Genomic DNA, 14,041 nt, shown 5'->3' on the forward strand with positions numbered 1-14,041 from the left:
GATTTGTGGGGAGAGGTTCTACATGTACACCTCTCAGCTTGCTCCAATAAAGCGAAACTGTTAGGGAACCAGAAAGTGTAGTAAGCACAGGATCTAATCTCAGCCACAGCCCTGCACACTATTATATCAGGTTAGATCCACTACTGGGACTCCTAGCCCTTCCTTGTGAATTTCAGAATAGAGGTGGGGCCTCCCTGGTGGTGCAGGGGTTAAAGATAGCACTATCAAGATGTCACCAGCCACTGCAGCACAAATTTGATCCCATAATACCAGCTGGCCAGGGAGCAACCCACATGGTGCAGCAGGCCTCTCCTGCATCGCCTGCTGCTCCCCTCAGCAGCGTATTTCAGTAGATCTGCCTGTTCTGCTCCCCACTTTCTCTGGTGAATCCTCTCACCCCCCACACCTCTGGCTTACACCCCAGTTCTTGTATGCATAAATAAATTTAAAAAATAAAATAGAGGTAAGAAACGGAATGTGATTAACCCCTTAATACAGGCTCAAAATACACTTGATCTTAGCCAAAAGGCCGAGAAGCGATTAATACAGGCTCAAAATAAAACTTTCTGTCTAATGACCATAGAACTGGAAATGTACATGCTAGGAAAACTGGTATACCCATTTATCAAAAACATATTTGTACCTCTGAGTCCACATGAACATCAAGTTGGTATTAATATTGACATCAATTACAAAAATCTGTTTTACTATCATTTGATTTTATTCACTCATCTCCCTCCCCCACCTTATATAAGTTAAAACTTAAAATGAAGTAAAATGCCACACACTACAGGAATTTGTCATGAAGATTCTAAGAGAGTGTGTTTCCTTATTACAATGCGTTCGCTTCCCAATTGTGTGCTCTATATTTTGCTTCTGTAATTGACAAGTAGGAAAAGTGAGCTCACAATCATGAGTGCACCTCTTTGGAACAATGCATCGCCTGTTGTAAATCACAACCATGTCTTCTCCATCAACGGGACCCTGCAAGCTATAGACTCTGGAGGCCACCTGCAGAGAGAGTTGTCAGAGTGACTTCCCCAAGATGAGAACAGAGCTGGGCAGCCAGGGGAGGGCCACAGAGGCCACACCCATCATTGCTATCAGCCCAACGTTCCCTTACCACTTCACGCCATAAACCCAACCGCCAACCTCAACCTGCTAAAGAGGCCTCAAACAAGAGAGCAGGTTAAGATGTCACCAACTGCGATTGGAACTAGAATCAATGCATCTGGGCCGGGACAAGGAAGTGTCCCTTCGTCAGTAGAAACATCTTTTTTTCCAGTGGCAAAAAGTGCAAGAGTGACACTTGGTGGCCAGTACAAGTCATCACACAGGACTCAGCCCGGGACCATCCTGCACACCTGCCTTGCCTGGGAGTTCCCAGAAGGGAGAAGGCTGCTGCACACACAAGGAAGACCCGTGTTTTGGGGAATAGTATTACTCCTGCTCTGATTAATAGCTAAATCTGAGAAGTGACACCACACTGCAGCTGTTGGGAGTGAATACAGGCTAGTGTGTCCAAAGGACATTTTAGGGAAGAGGTTGGCGGGGAGGGGAGGAGATACAAAAACTCAGAATCTAGGCAAAACTTCATGTGATAAACTGCAGCTAACTAAAGCCACTGTCAGCCAGTGCTGAACTTGGTCACTCATTCCTACACCCTGAGTTAACCATTTTCCAGGAGAAAAGCTTCTTACCCTTTCTCAAACTGAAACCGCTCTCATAAGACTCCTCAGCATAAGCAAGTCCATTTCCAGACCTTTCCTTCCTCAGTTATCTCCTATCAGGTGAAGCCCAGTCCCAAGAGGGAGCACACAGTATCAAAACATTTAGCAAATAAATACATGTACAAATGAACGAAAAAGGTGCAAGCAAATGAATATCAACTGGTTTATGAAAACACACCCCAAATTAAGGAGAACAGATGGACAATATTTTAAATGGAATATTACTCAGCAATTAAAAAGATAAACTCCTGACATTTGCAGCAACATGGATGGCGCTGGAAGGGATCATGCTCAGCAAAATAAGCCAGAAAGAAAAATAAAAATACCAGATGGTCTCACTTATAAGAGGAATGTAGAGGATCCAAATAAGGGATCAGGAAAAAAAAACCTAATTATAATAAAGTGAAAATAAAAATCAGCAGGCATCTATAATCCAGAGACATATTGAGGTGGCGGGGGGAGAGGGGAGTAGGATCAAAACAAGGGTGGGAAGAGGACAAGGGACAGTGGTGATGGTTCACAGGTGAATGGGTGGTAGGAGTTTCATGGGGACTATAACCAAGATGAAAATGCTTACATTGTACAACAATGGACAATGATGTAAAAATAAATAAAATAATAATTAAAAAATAGAGCTTTTAGGAAACAACAGGGAACAATATTTTCCCAGCAGGGTACAAGGGACACAAAAACGTCTCCTAGTCCATCCTTCCGTGGAAACAGAGAAGCGTGACATGAGCGCTAATGAGTTTTAGGTATTTGTGCCTAAGATGGTCACAAGGCAGCAAGACCCCCGACAGGAGGTCAACTCCAGCTACGCACTGGACCAGCAAAACAGGTTTCCAAGTGTTTTTAATCCAGACTACAACCCAAACCAACCAGTCAGAAGTTCTGAGGTGGGGCCCAAGCACGAGAACTGTTTACAGACCCCACATGATGCTGACATGGAGCCATCCAGGCTACGAATCACGTGCTGGAAGGGCGTCCTCAAATATTTTGGCCTCAGACTCTCCTCACAGTCTGAAAAATAACTAAGGATGCCAAGGAGCTTTGAATAAATGGTTCTATTAAATGTAAATACTTAAAAATACTAAAAGAATGGTTTTAATTTTTTTTTTTTTTTTTTGGTGGGACCCTCCCCCCTGCAGCTGGGGATCGAACCGGCACTGCAGAGGCTGCGGACAGCCTCGCAACCCAGCGCTTAACCACTGCACTACCAGGGGAGGCCCGGTTTTAAAATTTATTAATTCAACAATAGCAAAAAAAAAAACCTCACTGCATATTAGCAATGGCAATGTATTTTTAAAGAAATGACAATGTCTTCTCAACCAAAACCTTTTTTTATTATATCGAGTTGCTGTTGTTTTTGTTTTGTTTTGTTTTGTTGTGTTTTGTTTTGGTATTGTTGAGGTAACACTGGTTGACAACACCATGTGTGATTCAGACTCTCCCCTGGGAGGTGTAATCACCACACCACACCACACCTGACACTGAGACACCACAGTCAACCAATCAAAAACATTTAGTAAGAAGAGTGGCTTTGTGGCACAATTGTGCAAATCTATGTCATGTCTGACTTAATAGGAGACACCTCAACACTTGTGAGCTTCTGTCTTCATCGAAGGATTCCAAGCGTAGCATGTGAAGGCAGATTTCAAGTCTGGGGCTGCAACATGACTGCTTCTTCCATCAAAGCCCCTCCCTTTGTATAGACTTTAGATGAGCATCTACTACCAGAATGAAGATACTAAAGGCGAGATACGTCACCTATTAAGACTGTCACTGAGAATCAGACCAAAGCAGTTGGTGCTCTCAGACAACCAATCAAGCAGTTAATGATGGAGAAAATCTCCTCGTTAATTTGTCAGTTGAAAACTCAGTAGTTAGGAGCTTCATGCATTGCTAGCACATGCTCTGTATTCTTCTCAACCGACCTAAAAATTCTCCCACATGACTGATGTGCAGAAATCCTCTCCCTCGCCTTTCAATGGATGCTTTATGTGAAAAGGAGTATTTATTTCAACGCTTAGTCACATCCCTGCTTCACGGACAAGGCCGACCCCCGAAGGGAGAGAAAGGCCAGCCCGCTTAGTGTCCTGGGACTGATGGCACCAGGCCGGGGACCAGCTGGGGTGTGTCATTGGAAGCATGTCCTGCGCAAAACTTCCTTGCTCAACTATTCTTACTGCACTCAACGTGTCATAGATTTAAAAGCATAATTAAGCCTAAAATCACTTCCATGAAATTATGTATAATCGTAAACATTTCCAGGGGTCCAGAGAACAAGAAGGGACCTTAGCCTAGAGGACAATAAGGGATCCTACTGGGGTATCCTCAGGTAACTGCACGCGATTCATGAGAGATGAGTGAACCCAAGGCCTCTAGAGAAGGCGCGGCACCCACTACTCGCAGGGTCTCAGACCACATCAGGACTCGGTTCTTCTCCCCTTCCTGCTGCTGGGACAGCATGTGACAGGAAGAGGGAGGTGGGGGCAAAGAAAGGACGGACAGAGAAGCAATTAGGTTAGACACAAAATAATCTTTGTAGGGGCCTCTCTGGTGGCGCAAGGGGTTAAGACTAGGCTATGAAGCTGTCCACAGCCACTGAAGCATCAGTCTGATCCCTGGCCAGGGAGCTACCCACATGGTGCAGCAGACCTCTCCTGTCTCACCCGCTGCTCCCCTCAGCAGTGTATTTCAGTCAGTCTGCCTGTTCTGCTCCCCACTCTGTCTCTGGTGAATCCTCTCACCCTCCACACCTCTGGTCTGTACCCCAGCTCTTTATGCATAAATAAATAAATCTTAAAAAAAAATCTTTGTATTTACAACTTGGAAAAAAAAGAGGAAAATGGACATGGGAATCACAAGTGCTGCAATTTCTCTTTTTAGCTTCTGAATTCTGAAGGGTTTATCTGAAGTTACACTTTTTCTGTGTCCTTTTTTGGGGGGTGCTCCGTGAGATATTTGGTCACTAGGAACATCACCCTCCTAGCCTCTTAGAAAAACAGATTTGGAAGGAATCTAGAAAGATTTCCATTCTGTACCTTCCTCTTAAAAAGAAAAACCAAGGTCAGCGTGTTAAGATGCTTTCCCCAAGGTTTCCAGTTAAATTAGAAACAGGTCCTTGACTCCTCGTGCTATGACATTTTCTTTGCTGTGGATGTGACAAGGGACAGTGAAATATCATGCTCTTATGTGTCAAGGCCAGTTACTCTGCTAACAAGGCTACCCTGGAGTTTCCCTGAGAATGGGTTCTTAGGATAAATTTGGGAATGGCATTTTATTCTTTCCAATAGAGGTTTGTTATAAAGACAGGTGCTGCTCCCCAGCTGGTGCAGGGATCCTCATGCTCACGTCCAATCCTAAATTTCCCTCGTGGGCCAGCCCCACAGCCCCTATGCCTGCTTACAGTCACCCTCATTGATGCTAAAACTCGCCTTCCCTGTGCCCGAGTCTCTCAAAGTCTCAGCAAATATTTGGCTCAAAATCTGATCCCCTTATCCCAGGGACACCAGACGTTTTCTTCACCTACCCCCCCACCTGCCTGGCTGTCGGAGTTAAGTGGCAGCATCTGGCCATTCCCTCTTCTGCCCTCAGCATACAGAGGACTTGTGTGAGCATGTGGGGTCTGTGTGTTTTGTGGCATGGGGTGTGTGTGTGTGTGTATGTGTGTGTGTGTGTGAGAGAGAGAGAGAGAGAGAGAGAGACAAGTGCATAACTCTATTTGCAGAAGAGTTGATGATTGGATGAGTTGATTAATCAATTGTGACCAGAAGCAGAACCTTAGTTTTCTTATTTATAACATGGGAAATGATAATTATTTGTGTCCTTGCTCCTTATAGGAGCTTTATGTACATCAAATAAAGTGATACAATGAAAACTGTGCCATAGAGGGATAACTGTCATTGGTGCAGAGATGAGAAATTCAGGCTCAGGGAGATTAATTGACAGTTAAATCATCGATCCTGTCAGTATCAAAACTGGGACAACAATCCATGTGTACCAAGTGCCATTCTCATCCTGTTTCAACCACACCATGCAACCCCCTCTTTTTCCAAAGTCCGTCCTCAAGGCATAAGCCATCTTCCAGTTTTATCCAAGTTTGGTGAAACATTACATCAATTCAGTGAATAAAAATTAGCCACATGGGTGGTCTGCCTGCGTAGACTTACTGGCTGACTGAAATGGTATGTAAGTGCTTAGAGAATCAGACAGCACCAGCTGTCTTTCACTGATTCAACAGGAAGTGTAGTATCTCAGAGCAGAACTTGCTCATAGGATTCTTTTGGGATCCTTTGTCTTCCTCTGAACAGCACCTGTCCTCTTGTCCAAGTACAAGATGGTCCAGGGAAGGAAGTTAAATTAATTCTTTTATCAAGGAAGTAAAATTTATTCTTTCTCTTTTGTCTCCTTTTATTTTATATTAGAAACTGCTGACTGAAAACAAGGTCTCCTTTGAGTGAGGTGATGTGTTTAGCTGACACAGCCCACAGAATAAGAATATGTGATAGAATATGTAGAATAAGAGTATGTGGGTCCTCCCCTGGTGGCGCAGCAGTTGAGTGCTGGGCTGCAAAGCTGCCTGCAGCCTCTGCAGTGCCGGTTCGATCCCCGGCCACTGGCGAGGGTCCCACATGGCACAGCAGGCCTCTCCTGCCGCGCCCGCTGCTCCCCTCAGCAGTGTACTTCGGTCCTTCTGCCTGTTCTCCTCCCTGCTCTGGCTCTGGTGAATTCTCTCACCCTCCCGCACTTCTGACTGTACCCAGTACTTGTATAAACAAATAAATAAATCCGTAAAAAATAAATAAATAAACCTAAAAAAAAAAAGAGTATGTGATCCCTTAGGAAGGAAGTCACAGGGGTCATCCAGATTCCCTTAAAACTGGTGAATTAATCTGGGTTATCTGTCCATATGAATGTGAGTAAAGAAATGAACAGCAAAAAGAAAAAAATTTAAAGAGGTTACTCAAAGGACTTACCAAGTTTTACCCAAATTTATTACAGAAGACCTTGAAATCTTTAAATTGGATACTGAACTCCATGAATTCCATGGGGGAAAAATCTGTAGAAAAGGAACAAAATCCCTCAAGCAGTTTCAAGCTTAAAAACTCTTTTCGATTTATACTAAAAGTGCAGCTTTTAGCTAAGTTTTGCAGACTGTGCAAATCTCTCCTTCTAGTCTAAGTAATTCTCATCCTTTATTGATCCTCTTCAGAAAGTGTGACTGATCACTGTGGACCATGTGCTGAGGAGCCAGGCTCTCAGTCTGGTTTCTTTTTTGACCAAACTTGAAGTAGTATGCAAACTACTAGACAGGCAACTACATGCTCAGATTCCCTACATCAATGTTTCTCAACATGTACCCCACAGACTGACAATGTCAGAATCTCTGGAAGTTATTAAAAATGAAAATTCCTGGGCTCCAGATAAGCCATGGATTAGGGACCTCTCTTGAGGGTGTGGAAGATAGACAGCTGCATTAGCATGGTGAGAGGATGTCAACAGAGTAGAGACACTGGGCTTACCTCCTCTACATACACAACTAGACCGTAGCAGAACAAAGTCAGTAACTCCTGTAGGGAAACTAGAAAGTCCATACATGCTAGGAGTGATATCTAGAGAAAGGGACCTTGGGGAGCAAGCAAGCTGGCAGCCTGCTCGGGCAATTGAGGTGAGCTCTGCCGCCCAGCAGGCCTTGCGAGCAGCAGAATGTAACTGGCAGTCATTACACCTTAACCCTCCACAGACCTCAGTGAGCCCTGAGAGAGAACTGGGAAGCAAATCCATTATAGCAGCCCTCAGCAGTCCTGGGCAAGCTCCAGGGTGAATCCTGAAAGCATCCCCAGCAGTGGCAGCCCTCAGCAGAATCCAGTGAGCCCCATGACATGACCTGGAATCAAGACCTAGCACGCTAGACCCTCTTGCAACCTCAGAGAATGGTGGGACAGGACCTGGAAACAGACCTACTACAGTAGGTCCCAGCAGACCTCAGTGAGGGTCCTGGAAGCATCCAGACATGGTAGATCCTAGAAAAGAGTATAGAAGGTCCTGCCAAGGGGAGCAGATGTGACATGAAAGCACGTGATGAGGATATTCACTCTCACAACTATTGTTTAACATTGTGTAGAAGCCCTAGCTAGAGCCATGGGCAAGAGAAAGCTATAACACGTATCCAAATTGGAAAAGAACATGTAAAACTGTCACTATTTGCAGATGGCACGACAATATACTTAGAAAATCCTGAATACTCCACAAAAAACTATTAGAAATAATAAATCAGTAAAGTGGCAGAAATTCTGGGTGCCAAGATAATATCCCTGAGAATAAGGGGGGGTAAGGACCCCACAGGCTGTGACTCACTCACTGTTGAACTCAAATTACAGTCCAGGCATTTCACATCTCTTTAGAGGTGGAAACTGAGAAATGGATTTTGTCTGGAGGAGCTGATAGCTGCAAAGGCTAAGTTTTTATTTCTCAGTAGTATTTAACCAACAGGACATCTAATTTAGCACTTAGTCAACTTACTTTGCTTTTTTTTATCCAGGGTTTTCAATCCATTTCTTTCTGAATCCTTTTTTGAAACATTATATTTCCATGTATGTGAGTTAAGGAAATATTTGAAGACCACACTTTTGCAATTGGAGATGCAGGAAGAGTCACTTACACAGGGCCGTGGAGATATTGAAATGATCTTTGGGTGCCTTATGGGGAACTGAGGTGAAGAAGGGCTATAGGAACAGACAGTCCACCAGAGTTTACTTCAGTTGGCCAAGCAAGAGATGGAGTCAGGGCAGGGGGCATATCTGTGGAGACAGAAAGAAATGGATAAAATCCAGTCATCTATGTGATATACATACACAATGGAATATTACTCAGCAATTAAAAAAGGTAAACTCATGCCATTTGCAGCAACATGGATGGAGCTGGAAGTTATCATGCTCAGTGAAATAAGCCAGAAAGAAAAAGAAAAATACCAGATGGTCACTTATAGGAGGAATGTAGAGGATCCAAATAAGGATTGGGGTGGGAGGGGGCTTATAATAAAGTAAAAATCAAAATCAACAGGAAACTACAAACCAGAAACATTCTATAGGAGGGAGAAGGGAGTAGGATCAAAACAGGGCTGGGAAGAGCACAAGAGACTATGGTGATAGTTCACAGGTGAATGGGTAGTGGGGATTTCGCAAGGACTCTAACCTAGATGAAAATGCATACATTTTACAAAAATGAAGAATGATGCAAAAAATATATAAAATAAAATAATAATAATAAAAGAAATGGATAAAATCCAGTGAGGCTTGGATGGGACTCGCAGTTGTGGAGACATTTTGTCCTGTGACCATGGGGTCAGAGGGAAGACTTCAAGCTACGATTCTATTAGATCACAGAAGTCTTAGGTAGGAGACCCAGAGTGTGAGGTCTTCTTGTAGGAACTGAAACAACATACCTCTACAAGGCTGAAAAATAAGGCTCCTGATACCCTTCTTTTTAGTCTAAAAATAAAATATGTGTCTGGATAAATCAATATGGTAAAAATAAAATATAAACTACATTTGTGAGTAGAAATAGAATGCTTATGGGAGTTTCAGTGCTAAAGTTTAAAAAAACAGACTTATACAGATTAAATACATGGGCAGAAAAAAAAATACATAGGATTCTGTAGAATATATAGTCAACAGTTCTTCATAGATTAGAAAGAAGTTGAGATAAGAATGAAATCTAGGGCCTCCCTTGGTGGCAAAGCTGTTGAGTGCTGGGCTGTGAAGCTGCCCACAGCCTCTGCAGCACCGGTTCGATCCCCGGCCACTGGGCAAGGGTCCCACATGGCGCCTCTCCTGGCATGCCCGCTGCTCTCCTGCCATGCCCGCTGCTCCCCTCAGCAGTGTACTTCATCAGTCTGCCTGTTCTGTTCCCTGCCCTGGTGAATTATCTCACCCTCCTGCACTTCTGACTGTACCCAGTGCTTGTACAAATAAATAAAGAAATCTAAAAAAAAAAAAAAAAGAATGAAATCTACTTTACTAAATATGTGTAGTAAATGTATGAAAATATAACTCTTGGCACTTCCCCCTAGCATAGTTTACAGAAATATTTTTTTTTCTGTGAAGGAATTATGGAATTTCAATTTTCTTACCAGGCCACTAGGAAATTCTACTTAATAAAATAGTAAGATTGAGAAAATCCCCACATCACTCCCCAAAATTCATTTACTTTTGCATTTGAGTTCCGATACAATCAAGCAAGTTCTTTTGTATCCACTTCTTTTTTTCCAAGCAGCCAATCAATCAGTTGTTTTCATTCTACTTCTTCGGTTTTACTCTGGCACATTTTCTGACAGCAAAGCCATAGATTGTTAAAAGAGATTATGATACTTATTTACCGTATTAGACCCATAACAAAAGAGAATTTATACTTGTTGATAAATTACATTTTGTTTTTAAAAAGCAAGCATGCCCTCAAATACCTAGAATATGACTTACAAATGAGAAGTCTTTGTTCAGACTAAGTTCTCATACATTATATGTCAAAGTTAAATAAACAACTGCAAATTAAAAAGACAGAATAAAGATATTCTGTCATTTTGGTACATGTAGTGTGAAAAGCATGAAAGCAAAAGAGCTCATCTATCAAGAGGATCGCTGTTGTGTGGTTATTGAACTTTTATAAGCAAGAATCCAAGTGATTACTCAGGGCTGAAGGTCTGGACTGATTACATAAAATATCCATCAAAGCCAAGATGACAAAGGATAAGCAGCTTCTGGGTGATTAATAGGTACAAGAACAGAAAACAAAGGAGATTTAGAAAGCCAATGGGCTTTATTGATAGAGTCAACCTCAACTCTCAACAGGCAGAATACGCATTCAGTCAGCAAGCAACCCATTAAGCTGCTTAGAGAAATACTAACTTGCCCAGATGAAGACCTATATGAATTTGTATATGATGATGCAATTAGCAAATTCATTCATGAAGTTCACTGAGAAATATTAGCTGCAACTAAGAATGTTTATTTCTTAAGACATACACACAGATAAATATGAGCTAGGAGAGTTTGAAGGTAACATGTATGTAGAGAGAACATTTGTCCTTTGCAGCTGCCCAGCATCTAGACTGTCTCTAAATATTAGCACTGAAAACTCCTTTTAGGGAAGGAAGTTTTCTCCACTATGTATAGTCTGATGAGGCTGGTGATTACAACACCCTTCCTAGATATAAAACTCAATCTGTTATGTAGATTGTTATGAATAAACTTCCAAAGGTGGTGAGTCTTATTCTTACTAGCCCTCAGCCTAAATATAAAAACTAAACACAAAAGCTGTCTAAAATATTAAAAATTATAAAACATTTAGAAGAAATATAGGGAAAATCAGTTTTATTTGGGGCAAAATATTTCTTTAAAAATACAAAAAAGCATGAACCACATGAAGAAAATATAGATAAATTGGTCTTTATCAAAATTGCAAACTTTTATACTGTTTAGGAAATGAAAACAGACACTACAAACCTGGGCTGGAAGAAAAGCTTTGCAAAGAATGTATCTCATAAAAGATCTGTATCCAGAACATTAAAAAAAAAAAAAACTCTCAAAACTCAACGATTTATTTATTTATTTATACAAGCACTGGGTACAGTCAGAAGTGCGGGAGGGTGAGAGAGTTCACCAGAGCCAGAGCCGAGAGCAGAACAGGCAGACTGATGAATTACACTGCTGAGGGGAGCAGCAGGTGCAGCAGGAGAGGTCTGCATGACAAAACTCAATGATTTAAAGAATGTAATTTAAAAAATGAGCATGAATGTTTCAACATGACTAGTTATTAGGGAAAGTCAGGTAGAAACAAAGGATAAACAATATCACAACCAAGAGAATACCAAGGATTCATGACAAATTAATGAAATTTGGTATTCTAGAGAGTATTCAGGAATAGAAGAATGAATTTGAGAAAAAATAAGGTGACCTAAATAAAGTATGGATGCTGGCTAATGACAATACATCTGTATTTATTTAACAATTGTAGCAAATGTACCATACTAATGTAGGGTATCAGGAATAGGGAAACTGGGCACAGGGGATATGTAAACTTTCCATGTTGTTGTTTTCTCAACTGTCTGTAAATTAATTTTTTTTTAAAAAGCCTATTAAACACATACACACATCTACTAGAATAGCTAAAATGAATTAAAATGACTGACCAGGGCCACCCTGGTGGTGCAGCAGGTTGAGCGCTGCGCTGTGAAACTGTCCGCAGCCTCTACAGCACTGGTTCAATTCCCAGCTGGCCAGGGAGCTACCCACAAGGTGCGGCAGACCTCTCTTATCTCGCCTGCTGCTCCCCTCAGCAGTGTATTTTGGTCTGTCTGCCTGTTCTGTTCCCCTCTCTGTCTCTGGTGAATCCTCTCACTGTCCTGCACCTCTGACCTGTACGCCAGTTCTTGTATAAAAATAAATAAATCTTAAAAAAAGACTGACCATTCCAAGTGTTGGTGAAACTGTGGAGGAATTAGTACTTTCATACTGTTGACAAGGATGTAAACTAGTACAACTCCATGTAATAGTTTCACAAACAAATATCTGATTTAAAAAACCTATATCCAGAATGTGTTAATAAATAATTGTGACAACAGTAAGAAGACAATCGCTAAAAAATAAACTGAAGGTTTGATCACCTACTTTACCAGTTGACAACATATGAAGAATATTCAATGAGATCACTCAAAGGGAAACACGGGGCCACCTTGGTGGCCTAGGGGTTGGGTGTAGGCGCTGTCACCACTAAGGCCTGAATTCGATGCCCAACCAGGGAACCAGCCCATACATGACACAGCAGACCTCTCCTGTCTCACCCGCCTGTTCCCCTTAGCAGTGTATTTCAGTATATCTACCTTTTCTGCTTCCCACTCTATCTCTGGTGAATCTTCTCATGCCCCCTGCACCTCTGGCCTACACCCCAGTTCTTGTATGAGTAAACAAATAAAAATAAATCTTAAAAAAAAAATAGAACAGGGCCTCCCCTGGTGGCACAGCAGTTGAGTGCTGGGCTGCGGAGCTGCCTGCAGCCTCTGCAGCACCAGTACAATCCCTGGCTGCCGGCGAGGGTCCCACATGGTGTGAAGGACCTCTCCTGACACGACCGCTGCTCCCCTCAGCAGTGTATTTCATCAGTCTGCCTGTTCTGCTCCCTGCTCTGGCTCTGGTGAATCCTCTCACCCTCCTGCACTTCTGACTGTAGCCAGTGCTTGTATAAATAAATAAATCTTAAAAAAAAAAAAAAAGAACATAGTTCCAGGAAAAATATTAGCAAGAATTTGACAAATTAGTGAAAAGTGAAGGTTTTCCTAAGATATTAAAGCTGAAGCACTTTGAAAGATCAATGTTGATGGTAAAGGAAAGGAAGGGGGTGTATGGAGAGAGTGTTCCACCTGGTGAGTGCAGCAAGCACGCAGGGTTGATGGCAGTAGGAAGGTGACAGACTTCCCTGGGGTCTGGGGAGGTGGGAGCAGGCCACAGTGGCTGGACTTAGAAAACAGTGCAAGAGATAAATAGGGGCCAAATTTTACAGTTGTGGGTATCAAAGACAAGGTATAGGTTTTCCGTTTACTGAGCTGAATGAACAGTGGTAGCATCCGCTAAGGCAGACACACCAAGTTTGTGAGAAAAGTTTATGAGTCTGTTCTTGGATATGTTAGTATGAGGTTCCTTGAGATTCTATGAATATGACATGTAAGGCTATTGGGGAGTTGAGGTTAAACCATTTGAAGTTACTAATAATCAATCACCTTGACCCACCAAAGGCACTTCCTCAGTGTGGATCTAATACAGTCCTGGAACTCCAGTTCAACCAAGAATAATACTGTTACTTTTACACAAAGAAAGCAAATGTAGAAGAGTCTTAAAGTAAAATTATCACAGAAACCATATTTTACATTATAAAGTCATTTATAAAGAATATATGAATTTCTAAGTTGCATATGATACGAAATATTCTTTATGCATCAAGTATTTTTGGCAGTGGTTATTAATCATTTTCTTTCAAAACAAATTAAAGTAATTATGATCCATCATAGTTGATATAAATAACTAAAGAAATTCAGGGAAGAAGCAATTCACCATTGGAGATTTGCCAAGAAATAAACTCTTCAAGCATGACTCACAGTTCTCCTCCGAGATCAGTTAACTGGGTTGACAAGTCAAGCTCCAGCTTCCATAAACTCAAATAATCTATCAAATTCTCTCAGTTGTAATACTGTTTAGTTCAAGATTTTACCAATCACTTTGCAACTGTACATACGCAAATTACCTGACACACAACAAGGA

The 14,041-nt window shown here is 41.9% G+C and overlaps 1 pseudogene; it reads right to left on the minus strand.

Moving 5' to 3' along the window:
- Positions 1-407: 407 nt before the first annotated feature.
- LOC119243893 (U2 spliceosomal RNA) lies at positions 408-541 on the minus strand (annotated as a pseudogene).
- Between the last annotated feature and the right edge of the window lie 13,500 nt (positions 542-14,041).

Source organism: Talpa occidentalis, unplaced genomic scaffold (genome assembly GCF_014898055.3).
Source record: "Talpa occidentalis isolate TD23 unplaced genomic scaffold, MPIMG_talOcc4v2.1 talOcc4.13, whole genome shotgun sequence".
In the NCBI taxonomy this organism is placed as follows: domain Eukaryota; kingdom Metazoa; phylum Chordata; class Mammalia; order Eulipotyphla; family Talpidae; genus Talpa; species Talpa occidentalis.